Here is a 15,494-nt window from a genome sequence, read left to right as displayed (position 1 = left end):
GCCAAATTTTCACCTGGACCCTAAGAAATAAGATAAACAATTGAGTAATATATATTTTATACACTGTATATATTACATACAGTATTTTATACACTGTATGTATTACATACAGTATGAAAATGAAATGAGGTAGAGAAAAGAAAATATTATTAAACAAGTCAAAAGGAAAAAAAAATACATTAACAATACTGTATTTATCAAAAGAAGTCCATGCTTCAATTTCTCAAATAGCTTCAGGAGAATAGGTGTTATTTCTTCTTTGAAAGTTTGGTAGAATTCCCCAGGAAATCCATTAGGTCCAGGGCTCTTGTTTTTGGGGAGATTTTTTATCACTGCTTCAATCTCGTTACTAGATATCAGTCTATTCAGGTTATCAATTTCTTCCTGGTTCAATTTTGAGAGTTTATAATTTTCCAGGAATGCATCCATTTCATCTAGGTTGCTTAACTTATTGGCATATAAATGTTGATAATAATTTTTGATGATTGTTTCTATTTCCTTGGTGTGAGTTGTGATCTCTCCATTTTCACTCATAATTTTATTAATTTGGGCCTTCTCTCTTTTCCTTTGGATTAGTTTGGCCAATGGTTTATCGATCTTCTTGATTCATTCAAAAACCAGCTTCTAGTTTCATTAATGTGTTCTACTGTATATCTACTTTCTATCTCATTGATCTGTGCTCTAATCTTGATTATTTCCCTTTTTGTGTGTGGAGTTGGCTTAATTTGTTGTTGATTCTCCAGTTCTTTAAGGTGTAGGGACAGCTGGTATACTCTGGATTTTTCAATTATTTTGAGGGAGGATTGGATGGCTATATAATTCCCCCTTAGGACCAACTTTGCTGTATCCCATAAGTTTTGGAGTGAAGTGTCTTCATTCTCATTGATTTCCATGAATTGTTTAAGTTCTTCTTTGATCTCCTGGTTGATCCAAGCATTCTTAAGCAAGGTGGTCTTTAGCTTCCAGGTGTTTGAATTCCTTCCAAACTTTTCCTTGTGGTTGAGCTCCAGTTTCAAAAGATTGTGATCTGAGAATATGCAGGGATTAATCTCAGTCTTTTGGTATAGGTTGAGCTGTGATTTGTGACCCAGTATGTGGTCTATTCTGGAGAAGATTCCATGTGCACTCAAGAAGAATGAGTATTCTGTTGTTTTAGGGTGGAATGTTCTGTATATATCTATGAGGTCCATCTGATCCAATGTGTCATCCAATGCTCTTGTTTCTTCATGTATTTTCTGCTTGGATGATCTGCCTATTACTGAGAGTGGCATGTTAAGGTCTCCTACTATTAATGTATTCATATCAATATTGACTCTTTATCTTGATTAACAGTTTTCTTATTTAATTGGCTGCTCCCATATTGGGGCATAAATATTTACAGTTGTTAGGTCTTCTTGGTGGATAGACCCTTTAAGAATGATGCAGTGTCCTTCCGTATCTCTGACTACAGTTTTTAGTTTAAAATCTAATTTATCTGATATGAGAATCACTACCACAGCTTCTTTTGAGGCCCCTTGGCATGAAAGATGCTTCTCCATCTTTTCACTTTCAGTCTGAGTGAATTCTTAGGTTCAAAATGGGTCTCTTGTAGACAACATATGGATGGGTCCTGTCGTTTTATCCAATTTGCAACCCTGTGTCATTTTATGGGCACATTAGAGCATTCATGATGAGTGTGATTATTGAGAGATATGTTTTTATTGACATTGTGATACCTGTGAAGTCTTTGTTTCTGTAGATTTTCTCCATATATTTATGTTCAATCATAGTCTTAGGATTTTTCCTCTTTTATAGAACTCCCCCATAATATTTCCTGCAGTATCGGCTTGGTGGTCACATACTCTTTTAAACCTTGCCAGTCAAGGAAGCTTTTTGTCTCTCCATACATTTTGAATGTCAGTATTGCTGGATAAAGTATTCTTGGCTGCATGTTCTTCTTATTTAGTGCCCTGAATATGTATCATCAGCCCTTTCTGGATTTCCAGGTTTCTGACTTTATTCTGATGGGATTTCCCCTATAAATAAGGAATTTCTCCCCTTGCTGCTTTCAAGAGCTTCTGTCTACAATTACAATTCATAGTTTTCACTATCAGGTGTCTTGAGGTCTTTCTAGAGTCTATGATCTTTGGGGGAGATTTTCTGCCTCTAGTAAATGAACACTGGTTCCATTTGCGAGATTGGGAAAACTTTCTGGAGAATTTGTTCATCTTTATCTTCTAGTCTTCTTTCTTTTTCACCCCCCTCAAGGATTCCAATAATTTTGGCATTGGAACATTACATGCCATCATTTATTTCCCCAATTCTGTTTCGTGGATTCTAAGCTGTTCCAGGCTTCCTCCTGATCCTTTCTATCTATCTGTTTGTCCTCCAGATCACTAATTATATCTTCTGCCCCAGTTACCCTGAACCTTGGAGAATTTAGATTAGACTGGAACTCATTGAAAACATTGTGAACATAATCCTGGTGGCTTTCATTTCTGCCCTAAAAATTGAAACAAAAGGAAAACTTCCAGACTCTTTATGAAGCCAGCATTACTCTGATTCCCAAATCAGGCAAAGACCCCACCAAAAAGGGAGAATTTCAGACGAATATCACTGATGAATATAGATGCTAAGATTCTCAACAAGGTCCTAGCAAACAGGATCCAACAGCACATTAAAAAGATTATCCACCATGACCAGGTGGGATTCATCCCTGGGTCACAAGGATGGTTCAAGATTTGCAAATCAATCAATGTGATAGAACAAATCAATAAGAAAAGAGAGAAGAACCACATGGTCGTCTCAATGGATGCAGAAAAAGCATTTGACAAAATCCAGCATCTGTTCCTGATTAAAATGCCTCAATGTATTGGGATAGAGGGAACATTCCTCAACTTCATAAAATCTATCTATGAGAAACCACCAGCAAATATCATCCTCAATGAGAAAAAGCTCACAGCCTTCCCATTGAGATCAGGAACATGACAAGGATGCCCACTCTCACCACTCTTGTTCAACATAGTATTAGAAGTCCTAGCAATGGCACTCAGACGACAAAGAGAAATAAAAGGTATCCAAATTGGCAAGGAAGAAGTCAAACTCTCTCTCTTCATAGATGACATGATTCTTTATATGGAAAACTCCAATGACTCCACCCCCAAACTACTAGAACTCATACAGCAATTCAGTAACGTGGCAGGATACAAAGTCAATGTACAGAAATCAGTGGCTTTCTTATACACTAACAATGAAAATACAGAAAGGGAAAATAGAGAATCGATTTCATTGACTATAACACCAAGAACCATAAGATACCTGTGAATAAACCTAACCAAAGAGGCAAAGGATCTTTACTCGAGGAACTACAGAACACTAATGAAATTCAAAAGAAATTCAAAGAAGACACACAAGATGGAAGACCATTTTTTGCTCTTGGATTGGAAGAATAAACATTGTTAAAATGTCTATATTGTCTAGAGCAATCTATACTTTTAATGCCACTACGATCAAAATTCCACCAGTATTTTTCAAAGAGCTGGAGCAAATAATTCTAAAATTTGTATGGAACCAGAAGAGACTCCAAATTGCTAAGGAAATGTTGAAAAAGAAAAACAGAACTGGGGACATCACGTTGCCTGATTTCAAGCTTTACTACAAAGCTCTGATCACCAAGACAGCATGGTCCTGGCATAAAACCAGACACATAGACCAGTGGAACATAGTAGAGAGCCCAGATATGGACAATCAACTCTATGGTCAAATAATCTTTGAGAAAGCAGGAAGAAATATACAGTGGAAAAAAGACAGTCTCTTCAATAAATGGTGCTGGGAAAATTGGACAGCTATATGTAGAAGAATGAAATTTGACCATTCTCTTACACCATAAACAAAAATAAACTCGAAATGGATAAAAGGCCTCAATGTGAGACAGGAATCCATCAGAATCCTAAAGGAGTACATAGGCAGTAATGTCTTCGATATTAGCCATAGCAACTTCTTTCAAGATATGTCTCCAAAGGCAAAGGAAAGAAAAGTGAAAATAAACTTTTGGGACTTCATCAGGATCAAAAGCTTCTGCACAATAAAGGAAACAGTCAACAAAAACAAAAGTGCTGCTCATGGAATGGAAGAAGATATTTGCAAATGACAGTAGAGACAGAAGGCTGATATCCAGGATCTATAAAGATCTTCTCAAACTCAACACACACAAAACATATAATCATGTCAAAAAATGGGCAGAGGGTCACCTGGTGGCTCAGTAGTTTAAAGCCTCTGGCTTTGGCCCCGGTCATGATCCCAGGGTCCTGGGATCGCGCCTGGTGTTGGGCTCTCTACTCAGTGGGGAGCCTACTTCCTCTCTCTCTCTGCCTGCCTCTCTGCCTGCTTGTGATATCTCTCTCTCTCTTTCTGTCAAATAAATACATAAAATCTTTAAAAAAATGGGCAGAAGACATGAACAGACTCTTCTCCAAAGAAGACATACAAATGGCTATCAGACACATGAAAAAATGTTCATCATCACTAGCCATCAGGGAGATTCAAATTAAAACCACATTGAGATACCACATTATACTGTTACAATGGCCAAAATTAACAAGACAGTAAACAACAAGTGTTGGAGAGGATGTGGAGAAAGGGGAACCCTCTTACACTGTTGGTGGGAATACAGGTTGGTGCAGCCACTTTGGAAAACAGTGTGGAGATTCCTCAAGAAATTAAAAATATAGCTTCCCTATGACCCTGCAATTTCACTACTGGGTATTTACCCCAAAGATACAGATGTAGTGAAAAAAGAGCCATCTGTACCCCAGTGTTTATAGCAGCAATGGCCACGGTCGCCAAACTGTGGAAAGAACCAAGATGCCCTTCAACGGACAAGTGGATAAGGAAGATGAGGTCCATATACCCTATGGAGTATTATGCCTCCATCAGATAGGATGAATACCCAACTTTTGCGTCAACATGGATGGAACTGGAAGAGATTATGCTGAGTGAAATAAGTCAAGCAGAGAGAGTCAATTATCATCTGGTTTCACTTATTTGTGGAGCATAAGTAATAACATTGAGGACATGGGGAGATGGAGAGGAGAAGGGACTTGAGGGAAATTAGAGAGGTAGATGAACCATGAGAGATTATGGACTCTGAAAAACTATCTGAGGGTTTTGAAGGGGCAGGGCATGGGAAGTTGGGCCAGCCTTGTGGTCGGTATTGTGGAGGGTATGTATTGCATGGAGCACTGGGTGTGGTGCATAAACAATGAATTCTAGTACACTGAAAAGTAATTAAAATATAAAAATTAAAAAAAAATAAGTCCAAGTATAAGTGGGTTCTTATTTTTCAAGCTCATGTTGTTGAAGAGTCAATGGTAAATGTTGTTATTATGTATTTCCCCCTTCACAGTCTTTAAGGTGATTAGCATCATTTTCCTATTCTAGAAATAAATTTGATCAGCTTCTCTTTGAAATGCTGCACTCTTCCTGGCTTCTATGTATAACTCCTTCTAGGTTCTCCTCTTACCTTTGGCTGTTTCTTTCTACTCAACAAGAATATCCCTAAGAAGAAGAAAAAAACATAGGAGGAAAGACATAATAGTAATGCATGAAACATAAAAACAAATATGAAATACAGTGAATCAGTGAAACCAAAAATTTGCTCTTTAAAATGACCTTCTCTCCAAATACTTTCACATTCTGAATTACTAGGATTTAGGACTTCAACATAAATTTGGGAGGTGATGGTTCAGTCTATAGCATAGACTATGTTAGAACTTTCTTCTGTTGAAGGCTGAGTAATATTTCATTCTATGTATTTATCACATTTTGCTTATATCTTATCATTTGAATGAGACGGGTTGTTTTCTCCTTTTGGCTATTGTGAATAATGCTGCTTTGAATGTGGGTGTACAAATTCCTGTTTAAATTCCACTTTCACTTCCTTTGTGTATATACTCAGAAGTAGAATGGCCATATCATATGTTAATACTGTGTTTAATTTATTTGAAAATCTACCACAATGTTTTCTACAGCAGTTGCACCATTTTACATTCACATTTCCACCAGCAGTATACAAGAGCTCTAATTTCTCTACCTTCTCACCAGCCCTTATTATTTTATTTTATTCTTCTTTTATAACTGCCATTCTGATGAATGTGAAGTGGTTCTCATTGTAGTTTTTATTTGTATTTCCTTAGTGATTAGTGCTGTTGAAAGTCTTCATATGTTTATTGGTCATTTGTATACCTTCTTGGAAGACAGGTCTACTTAAGTCCTTTGGTTCTTTTTTATCAGTATTTTGCTGTTGTTATTTAATTGTATTATTTTATTCTGGGTTAATCCCTTATCAGATATATGATGGACAAATATTTTCTCCCAATTTAGCCTTTTTCCTCTGTTTATAGTGCCTTTTAATGTACAAAAGTTTTAATTTTGATAAAGTCTAATTTACCTAATTTCATTTTGTTGCCAGTGCTTTTGTAAATAATATCCAAGAAATCATTGCCAAATCCTTTATCTTGACACTTCCCCCTATGTTTCCTTTAATCATTTTATAGTTTTAGTCTTGACTTTCAATAATTTGATCCATTTTGAATTAATCTTGCATATGAATATATTGTTCTTTTGCACGCAGATATTGAGTTTTCCCAATAGCATTTACTGAAAAGACTATCCTTTTCTCTTTTTCCTATTGAGTCGCCTTGGTACTCTTGTCAGAAATAATTTGATCATAAATGTGAGGATTAATTTCTGGAATCTTTAGTTTATTTCATTGATCTATATATCTGTGTTCATACCAGTACTAACTGTTTTGATTACCAAGGCTTTATACTAAGAATTGAATTCAGAAAATGTGAAACTTCTAATATTTTTCTTTTTCAAGCATCTTTTGGTATCATATCCCCTTGAGATTCCATGTGTATTTTAGTATTAATTTTTGTATTTCTGTGAAAAGCAAACAAACAAACCAGTGTGTTTGATAGAGATTGCACTGAATCTCTATAACTCTTTGAGCTATTTTGACATATAAAAATAAGTCTTCCAATCCATGAACATGAGATGTCTTTCCATTTATCTGTGTCTTCTATACTTTCAGTAAAATTTCAAATTTTTCAGTGTACAAGTCTTTCATTCTCTTGGTTAAGTTTATTCCTAAGAATTTTATTATTTTTGATGCTATTGCAAATAGCATCAAATTGTTTTAATTTAATTTGCTTTTCAGATTGTTGTTGTTTTAATTTCCTTTTTGGATTGTTGTTGTTACAGAAATGCAACTGACTTTTGCATGTTGATTTTATATCCTACAAATTGGCTGAATCATCTCCTCTAGCAGGATTTTATGTGGAATCTTTAGGGTTTTCCACAAACAAAATATCATCTCTGAATACAAATATATTTATTTCTTCTTTTCCAACTTGGATTATTTTTGTTTTTTGTTTCTTTTTTTTTCTTTTTCTTTCTTTCTTTCTTTCTTTTTTTTTTTTTTTTGTCTTATTGTTATGTATAGGACTTCCAGTACTATGCTGAATAGGAGTGGTGAAAGCAGGCATTTTCTTTTTCTTTATCTTATAGGAAAAGCTTTTGGTATTTCACCACTGAGTATGTTTAAGTATAATTGTGTATGGTGTTACCTGTGAGTTTTTCACATATAACCTATAATATTTTGAAATAGTTTTCTTCTATTCATAGTTTGTTGAGAGTTATTATCAAGAAGCATGTTGAAGTTTTGACACATTCTTTTTCTGCATCAATTGGAAATATTATTAAGTGGCTTTTATTTATTATTTTGTTAATGTGGTGTGTCTCAACATATGAAAATCAATCAGTGTAATGTTTTTCCATTTCAGAAGTAAGTTGACTTAGTCGTGGTATAGAATACTTTTATTTGAGATACCTGGATGTGTCATTCAGTTAAGTGTTTCCCTTTGGCTAAGGTCATGTTCCAGGATCCTGGGATCAAGCCCCATGATGGGGTCCCTGTTCAGTGGGGAGTCAGCTTCTCCCTCTCCCTTTGCCTCTCCCCCTGTTTGTGCTCTCTCTTGTGCTATCTTTCTCTCAAATAAAGTCTTAAAAATATTAAAAAGAATATTTTAATCCTTTTAATAAATTCTTTTAATAAATTAATGTTGAATTCAGTGTGCTAGTATTTCATTGAGTTTTTAGTCATCAATATTTATGATTGATTTGTAGTTTTCTTGTAGTGTCTTTTGCTGGCTTGGCATTAGAAAAATTCTGACCTCAAATAATTAGGAAATATTTCGCATTCTTAAATTTTTTGGATGAGTTTGAGAAGGATTGAGGTTTATTTTTAAAATGTTTGATAAGGAGGTGCCTGGGTGGCTCAGTGGGTTAAAACCTCTGCCTTTGGCTCAGGTCGTGATCCCAGGGTCCTAGGATGGAGCCCCGCATTGGACTCTCTGCTCAGCAGGGAGCCTGTTTCCTCCTCCTCTCTCTCTCTCTCTCTGCCTGCCTCTTTGCCTACTTGTGATCTCTGTCTGTCAAATAAATAATAAAATATTAAAAAAAATGTTTCATAGAGTTCACCAGTAAAACCATCTGGTGCAAGACTTCTATTTGTTGCATGTTTTTATTACTAATTCAATTTCCTTATTAGTAAAACTCCTATTCAGATTTTTTATCTGTTCATGATTCAAGCTAGACTGTATGTTTCTAGAAATTTGTCTATTTCATCTTGATCATTCAATTTATTGGTGTACAGTTTTAATAGGGAGCCTTTATAATGTTTTTTTTTTTTAATTGGTAGTAATGTCTCCAGCTTCATTTTAATTTTAGTTGTTCTCTCTCTTTCTCTTTTTTCTTTTTTTAGTCAATATAACTAAAGTTTTGTCAGTTCATTGATTAAAAATAAAACAACTACTGGTTTTGTTTTTCTCCATTTTTCCCTCTTTTTTTGATCTCTTCTGCAATCTGTGTCTTATATTATTTTGCAGAAGTTTTCAGCCATTATTTCTTAAAATAATCTTTTTTACACTGTCTGTCTGCCTATTTATCTCTTCCTTCAGGGACCCCCATTAATCATATATTGTTCCCTTTTATGGTATTCTATAAGTCACTTAGTCTCTGATCAGTCTTCTTTATTCTTTTTTTCCCCTTTTTGATTCCCAGACTTGATAATTTAAAATAACCTGGCTTTTCATTTGCTGTGTTATTCTTCTGCCTGTTACAGTTTGCTATTGAACTTATCTAGTGAAATTTTCAATTCAGGTTTTGTCTTTTTCAGCTCCAGAATTTCTATTTAGTTTATTTTTATATCTTATTCTTGGTCAATATTCTAATTTTGTCCATATATCATTTTCCTAATTGTATTTAAATTTTCTTATGTTTTTCTTTAGTTCCTTTAAGATTTTGTGACAGTTGTTTTGAAACTTTTATCTAGTGAATCCAATGCTTCTATTTCTGGTTGCTTTCTGGGGATTTATTTTGTTCTATTGAGTGGGACATGCTTTCTTTCTTTTTTTTTTTTCTTTGCATGCTTTGTGATTTTTTTCATTGAAAATTGTGCATTTGAAAAAAATAGCAACACCTCCCAGTCTATGCAGATTGGTGGGGAAGACTTTCACTACTTAGTGGGTACATTTTCAGCCTTAGGATCAGCCCAGAGTGAAGGTTTAAGATCTTAGGTCTTTTCTCAGCATACATCTTGCCTGGGCCTGTGTACAGATTTTTTGGACTCCCATGTATGCATGGCTGCTTTTACATGCCTTAATTTCCCTCAAAGGTTCTCGCACCAGCTTCTTGAGACTATAGATATTCTGTTGTATTCCTCTTCCTGTAATCTCTTGTCTGAGGCCCCACAGGTCAGCTGTCCATCTGTAGCTTTCACAAACTGCACTGCCTCTGCCTTCTATGGCTTTTTCTGATCTGAACTCTACTTCATTCTGAAAAGAAACCAGTAAATTAGACAACGCACAGATATGTTAAAACATTTCAAATAGGAAGGCATCCATTTATTCCAGGTTTCTTAATTTGTTGGCATATCATTTCTGATAATAATTTCTTTTTTTTTTTTACTTAATTTATTTATTTTTATTTGCTTATTTACAGCATAACAGTGTTCATTGTTTTGGCATCACACCCAGTGCTCCATGCAGTACGTGCCCTCCCTATTACCCACCACCTGGTTCCTCAACCTCCCACCCCACCCCACCCCCTCCCGCCGCCCCTTCATAACCCTCTGGTTGTTTTTCAGAGTCCATAGTCTCTCATGGTTCATCTCCCCTTCCAGTTTCCCTCAACTCCCTCTCCTCTCCATCTCCCCATGTCCTCCATGTTATTTGTTATGCTCCACAAATAAGTGAGACCATATGATACTTGACTCTCTCTGCTTGACTTATTTCGCTCAGCATAATTTCTTCCAGTCCCGTCCATGTTGCTACAAAAGTTGGGTATTCGTCCTTTCTGATGGAGGCATAATACTCCATTGTGTATATGGACCACATCTTCCTTATCCATTCATCCGTTGAAGGGCATCTTGGTTCTTTCCACAGTTTGGCGACCGTAGCCATTGCTGCAATAAACATTGGGGTACAAATGGCCCTTCTTTTCACTACATCTGCATCTTTGGGGTAAATACCCAGCAGTGCAATTGCAGGGTCATAGGGAAGCTCTATTCTTAATTTCTTCAGGAATCTCCACACTGTTCTCCAAAGTGGCTGCACTAACTTGCATTCCCACCAACAGTGTAAGAGGGTTCCCCTTTCTCCACATCCTCTCCAGCACACGTTGTTTCCTGTCTTGCTAATTTTGGCCATTCTAACTGGTGTTAGGTGGTATCTCAATGTTGTTTTAATTTGAATCTCCCTGATGGCTAGTGATGATGAACATTTTTTCATGTGTCTGATAGCCATTTGTATGTCTTCGTTGGAGAAGTGTCTGTTCATATCTTCTGCCCATTTTTTGATATGATTATCTGTGTTGTGTGTGTTGAGTTTGAGAAGTTCTTTATAGATCCTGGATATCAACCTTTTGTCTGTACTGTCATTTACAAATATCTTCTCCCATTCCGTGGGTTACCTCTTTGTTTTGTTGACTGTTTCCTTTGCTGTGCAGAAGCTTTTGATCTTGATGAAGTCCCAAAAGTTCATTTTTGCTTCTGTTTCCTTGGCCTTTGGAGACTTATCTTGAAAGAAGTTGCTGTGGCTGATATCGAAGAGCTTACTGCCTATGTTCTCCTCTAGGATTCTGATAGATTCCTGTCTCACGTTGAGGTATTTTATCCATTTCGAGTTTATCTTTGTGAACGGTGTAAGAGAATGGTCGAGTTTCATTCTTCTACATATCGCTGTCCAGTTTTCCCAGCACCATTTATAGAAGAGACTATCTTTTTTCCATTGAATATTTTTTCCTGCTTTGTCGAAGATTATTTGACCATAGAGTTGAGGGTCCATATCTGGGCTCTCCACTCTGTTCCACTGGTCTATGTGTCTGTTTTTATGCCAGTACCATGCTGTCTTGGTGATCACAGCTTTGCAGTAAAGCTTGAAATCGGGTAACGTGATGCCGCCAGTTTTGTTTTTGTTTTTCAACATTTCCTTAGCAATTCGGGGTCTCTTCTGACTCCATACAAATTTTAGGATTATTTGCTCCAGCTCATTGAAAAATATCGGTGGAATTTTGATCGGAATGGCATTAAAAGTATAGATTGCTCTAGGCAGTATAGACATTTTAACAATGTTTATTCTTCCAATCCAAGAGCATGGAAGAGTCTTCCATCTTTTTGTGTCTTCTTCAATTTCTTTCATGAGTGTTCTGTAGTTCCTCGAGTACAGGTCCTTTACTACTTTGGTTAGGTTTATGCCCAGGTATCTTATGGTTCTTGGTGCTATAGTAAATGGAATCGATTCTCTAATTTCCCTTTCTGTATTTTCATTGTTAGTGTATAAGAAAGCCACTGATTTCTGTACAATGACTTTGTATCCTGCCACGTTACTGAATTGCTGTATGAGTTCTAGTAGTTTGGGGGTGGAGTCTTTGGGGTTTTCCATATAAAGAATCATGTCATCTGCGAAGAGAGAGAGTTTGACTTCTTCCTTGCCAATTTGGATACCTTTTATTTCTCTTTGTTGTCTGATTGCCGTTGCTAGAACTTCTAATCCTATGTTGAACAAGAGTGGTGAGAGTGGGCATCCTTGTCGTGTTCCTGATCTCAACGGGAAGGCTGCAAGCTTTTTCCCATTGAGGATGATATTTGCTGTGGGTCTTTCATAGATAGATTTTATGAAGTTCAGGAATGTTCCCTCTATCCCTATACTTTGAAGCATTTTCATCAGGAACGGATGCTGGATTTTGTCAAATGCTTTTTCTGCATCAATTGAGAGGACCATGTGGTTCTTCTCTCTTCTCTTATTGATGTGTTCTATCACACTGATTGATTTGCGAATGTTGAACCAACCTTGCAACCCAGGGATGAATCCCACCTGGTCATGGTGGATAATCTTTTGAATGTGCTGCTGGATCCTGTTTGCTAGGATCTTGTTGAGAATCTTTGCATCCATATTCATCAGTGATATTGGTCTGAAATTCTCCTTTTTGGTAGGGTCTTTGCCTGGTTTGGGGATCAGGGTAATGCTGGCTTCATAAAAAGAGTCTGGAAGTTTTCCTTCTGCTTCAATTTTTTGGAACAGCTTCAGGAGAATTGGTGTTATTTCTTCTTTGAAAGTTTGGTAGAATTCCCCAGGGAATCCGTCAGGTCCTGGGCTCTTGTTTTTTGGGAGGTTTTTGATCACTGCTTCAATCTCATTACTGGATATCGGTCTATTCAGGTTGTCAATTTCTTCCTGGTTCAATTTTGGGAGTTTGTAGCTTTCCAGGAATGCATCCATTTCATCTAGGTTGCTTAGCTTATTGGCATATAACTGTTGGTAATAATTTCTGATGATTGTTTCTATTTCCTTGGTGTTAGTTGTGATCTCTCCCTTTTCATTCATAATTTTATTAATTTCGGCTTTCTCTCTTTTCTTGTGGATTAGTGTGGCCAATGGTTTATCGATCTTATTAATTCTTTCAAAAAACCAGCTTCTAGTTTCATTGATACGTTCTACTGTATCTCTCGTTTCTACCTCATTGATCTCTGCTCTAATCTTGATTATTTCCCTTCTTGCATGTGGAGTTGGTTTGATTTGTTTTTGATTCTCCAGTTCTTTAAGGTGTAGAGACAGCTGGTGTATTCTGGATTTTTCAATGTTTTTGAGGGAGGCTTGGATGGCTATGTATTTCCCCCTTAGAACCGCCTTTGCTGTATCCCACAGGTTTTGGACCGAGGTGTCTTCATTCTCATTGGTTTCCATGAATTGTTTAAGTTCATCTTTGATCTCCTGGTTGATCCAAGCATTCTTAAGCAAGGTGGTCTTTAGCTTCCAGGTGTTTGAGTTCCTTCTGAACTTTTCCTTGTGATTGAGCTCCAGTTTCAAAGCATTGTGATCGGAGAATATGCAGGGAATAATGTCAGTCTTTTGGTATCGGTTGAGTCCTGCTTTGTGACCCAGTATGTGGTCTATTCTGGAGAAGGTTCCATGTGCACTTGAGAAGAATGAGTATTCTGTTGTTTTAGGGTGGAATGTTCTGTATATGTCTATGAGGTCCATCTGGTCCAATGTTTTATTCAATGCTCTTATTTCTTTATTAATTTTCTGCTTCGATGATCTGTCTATTTCTGAGAGAGGCGTATTAAGATCTCCTACTATTATGGTATTCATATCAATATGGCTCTTTATCTTGATTAATAGTTTTCTTACGTAATTGGGTGCTCCCATATTGGGGGCATAGATATTCACAATTGTTAGATCGTCTTGGCGGATATTCCCTTTAAGAATTATGTAGTGTCCTTCTGTATCTCTGACTACAGTCTTTAGTTTAAAATCTAATTTATCTGATATGAGAATTGCTACTCCGGCCTTCTTTTGAGGCCCATTGGCATGAAAGATGCTTCTCCATCCCTTCACTTTCAGTCTGGGTGTATCCTTAGGTTCAAAATGGGTCTCTTGTAGACAACATATGGATGGGTCCTGTCGTTTTATACAATCTGCAACCCTGTGTCGTTTTATGGGCGCATTTAGGCCATTCACATTGAGAGTGATTATTGAGAGATAGGTTTTTATTGACATCGTGTTGCCTTTGAAGTCTTTCTGTCTATAGATTGTTTCTATATTTCTGTTCAATGATATTCTTAGGATTTTTTCTCTTTTATAGGACCCCCCTTAATATTTCCTGCAGTGTCAGCTTGGTGGTTGCATACTCTTTTAAGCCTTGCCGGTCTTGGAAACTCTTTATCTCTCCATCCCTTCTAAAATGTCAGTCTTGCTGGATAGAGTATTCTTGGTTGCATGTTCTTCTCATTTAGTACTCTGAATATATTTTGCCAGCCCTTCCTGGCTTTCCAGGTCTCTGTGGAAAGGTCTGACGTTATTCTAATGGGCTTTCCTCTGTATGTAAGAAGCTTCTTTGTCCTAGCTGCTTTTAAGAGGGTCTCTCTTGAAACATAATTCCCCATTTTAACGATAAGGTGCCGTGAGGACTTTCGAGAATCTAATATCTTGGGAGGAGATCTTTCTGCCTCTAGTACATGAACATTGTTTCCATTCGTGAGATTGGGAAAATTTTCATAGACAACTTCTTCCACTATATCTTCTAGACTTCTTTCTTTTTCTTCCCCTTCAGGGATTCCAATAATTCTGACGTTGGAACGTTTCATGGCATCGTTTATTTCCCTGATTCTGTTTTCGTGGCTTCTGAGCTGTTTGTTCCAGGCTTCCTCCTAATCCTTTCTCTCTATCTGTTTGTCCTCCAGATCACTAATTCTCTCTTCTGTCTCAGTTACCCTAGCTTTTAGAGAATTTAGATTGGATTGGAACTCATTGAGAGCATTTTGAACATCATCCCTGGTGGCTTTCAGTTCTGCCCTAACATTGTGAACATCATCCCTGGTGGCTTTCAGTTCTGCCCGAATCAATTCTGTTTGGTCATCCATGGCTTTCTCCAACCTAGCTATTGCCTGGATAATTGTTAGTCTGAATTCCTTTTCTGACATATTGTCTATGTCGATAGTCATTAGTTCTGTTGCAGAAGGCCCATCCTCTGTATTTTTCTTCTGTTGGGTATTCCTCCTCCTAGTCATTTTGGTAAGAGATGACTAAACAGATGCAGCTGGACTTATCGATTGTGGTGCAGTCAATGTGCACCCTGGAACGCTTCTGTGCAATCAGGATTCCCCACCCAAATGAGTGAAAAAAGAAAAGAAAAAGAAATAGAGAAGAAGAAAGAAAAAAAAAGGGGGAAAGAAAAAAGGAAGAAAGAAAAAAAAAAAAGAGAGAGAGAGATAGGAAAAAAAGGGAAGATATAAGAGAAGGCTCAGCCCAAATGGGCCACAAGGTAAGATTTGTGGAGTATACAAACAAAAACAGACAGACAAAGAGTGATAAAAGTATATGACAAGAGAAAAAAATATGTATATATAAGCAAAAAAAAGGGAAAAACCTCCTCAGAAAGAACCCCAAGTATAA

Source organism: Meles meles, chromosome X, assembly GCF_922984935.1.
Source record: "Meles meles chromosome X, mMelMel3.1 paternal haplotype, whole genome shotgun sequence".
NCBI lineage: Eukaryota > Metazoa > Chordata > Mammalia > Carnivora > Mustelidae > Meles > Meles meles.
Note: the sequence above shows the minus strand (reverse complement) of the source record.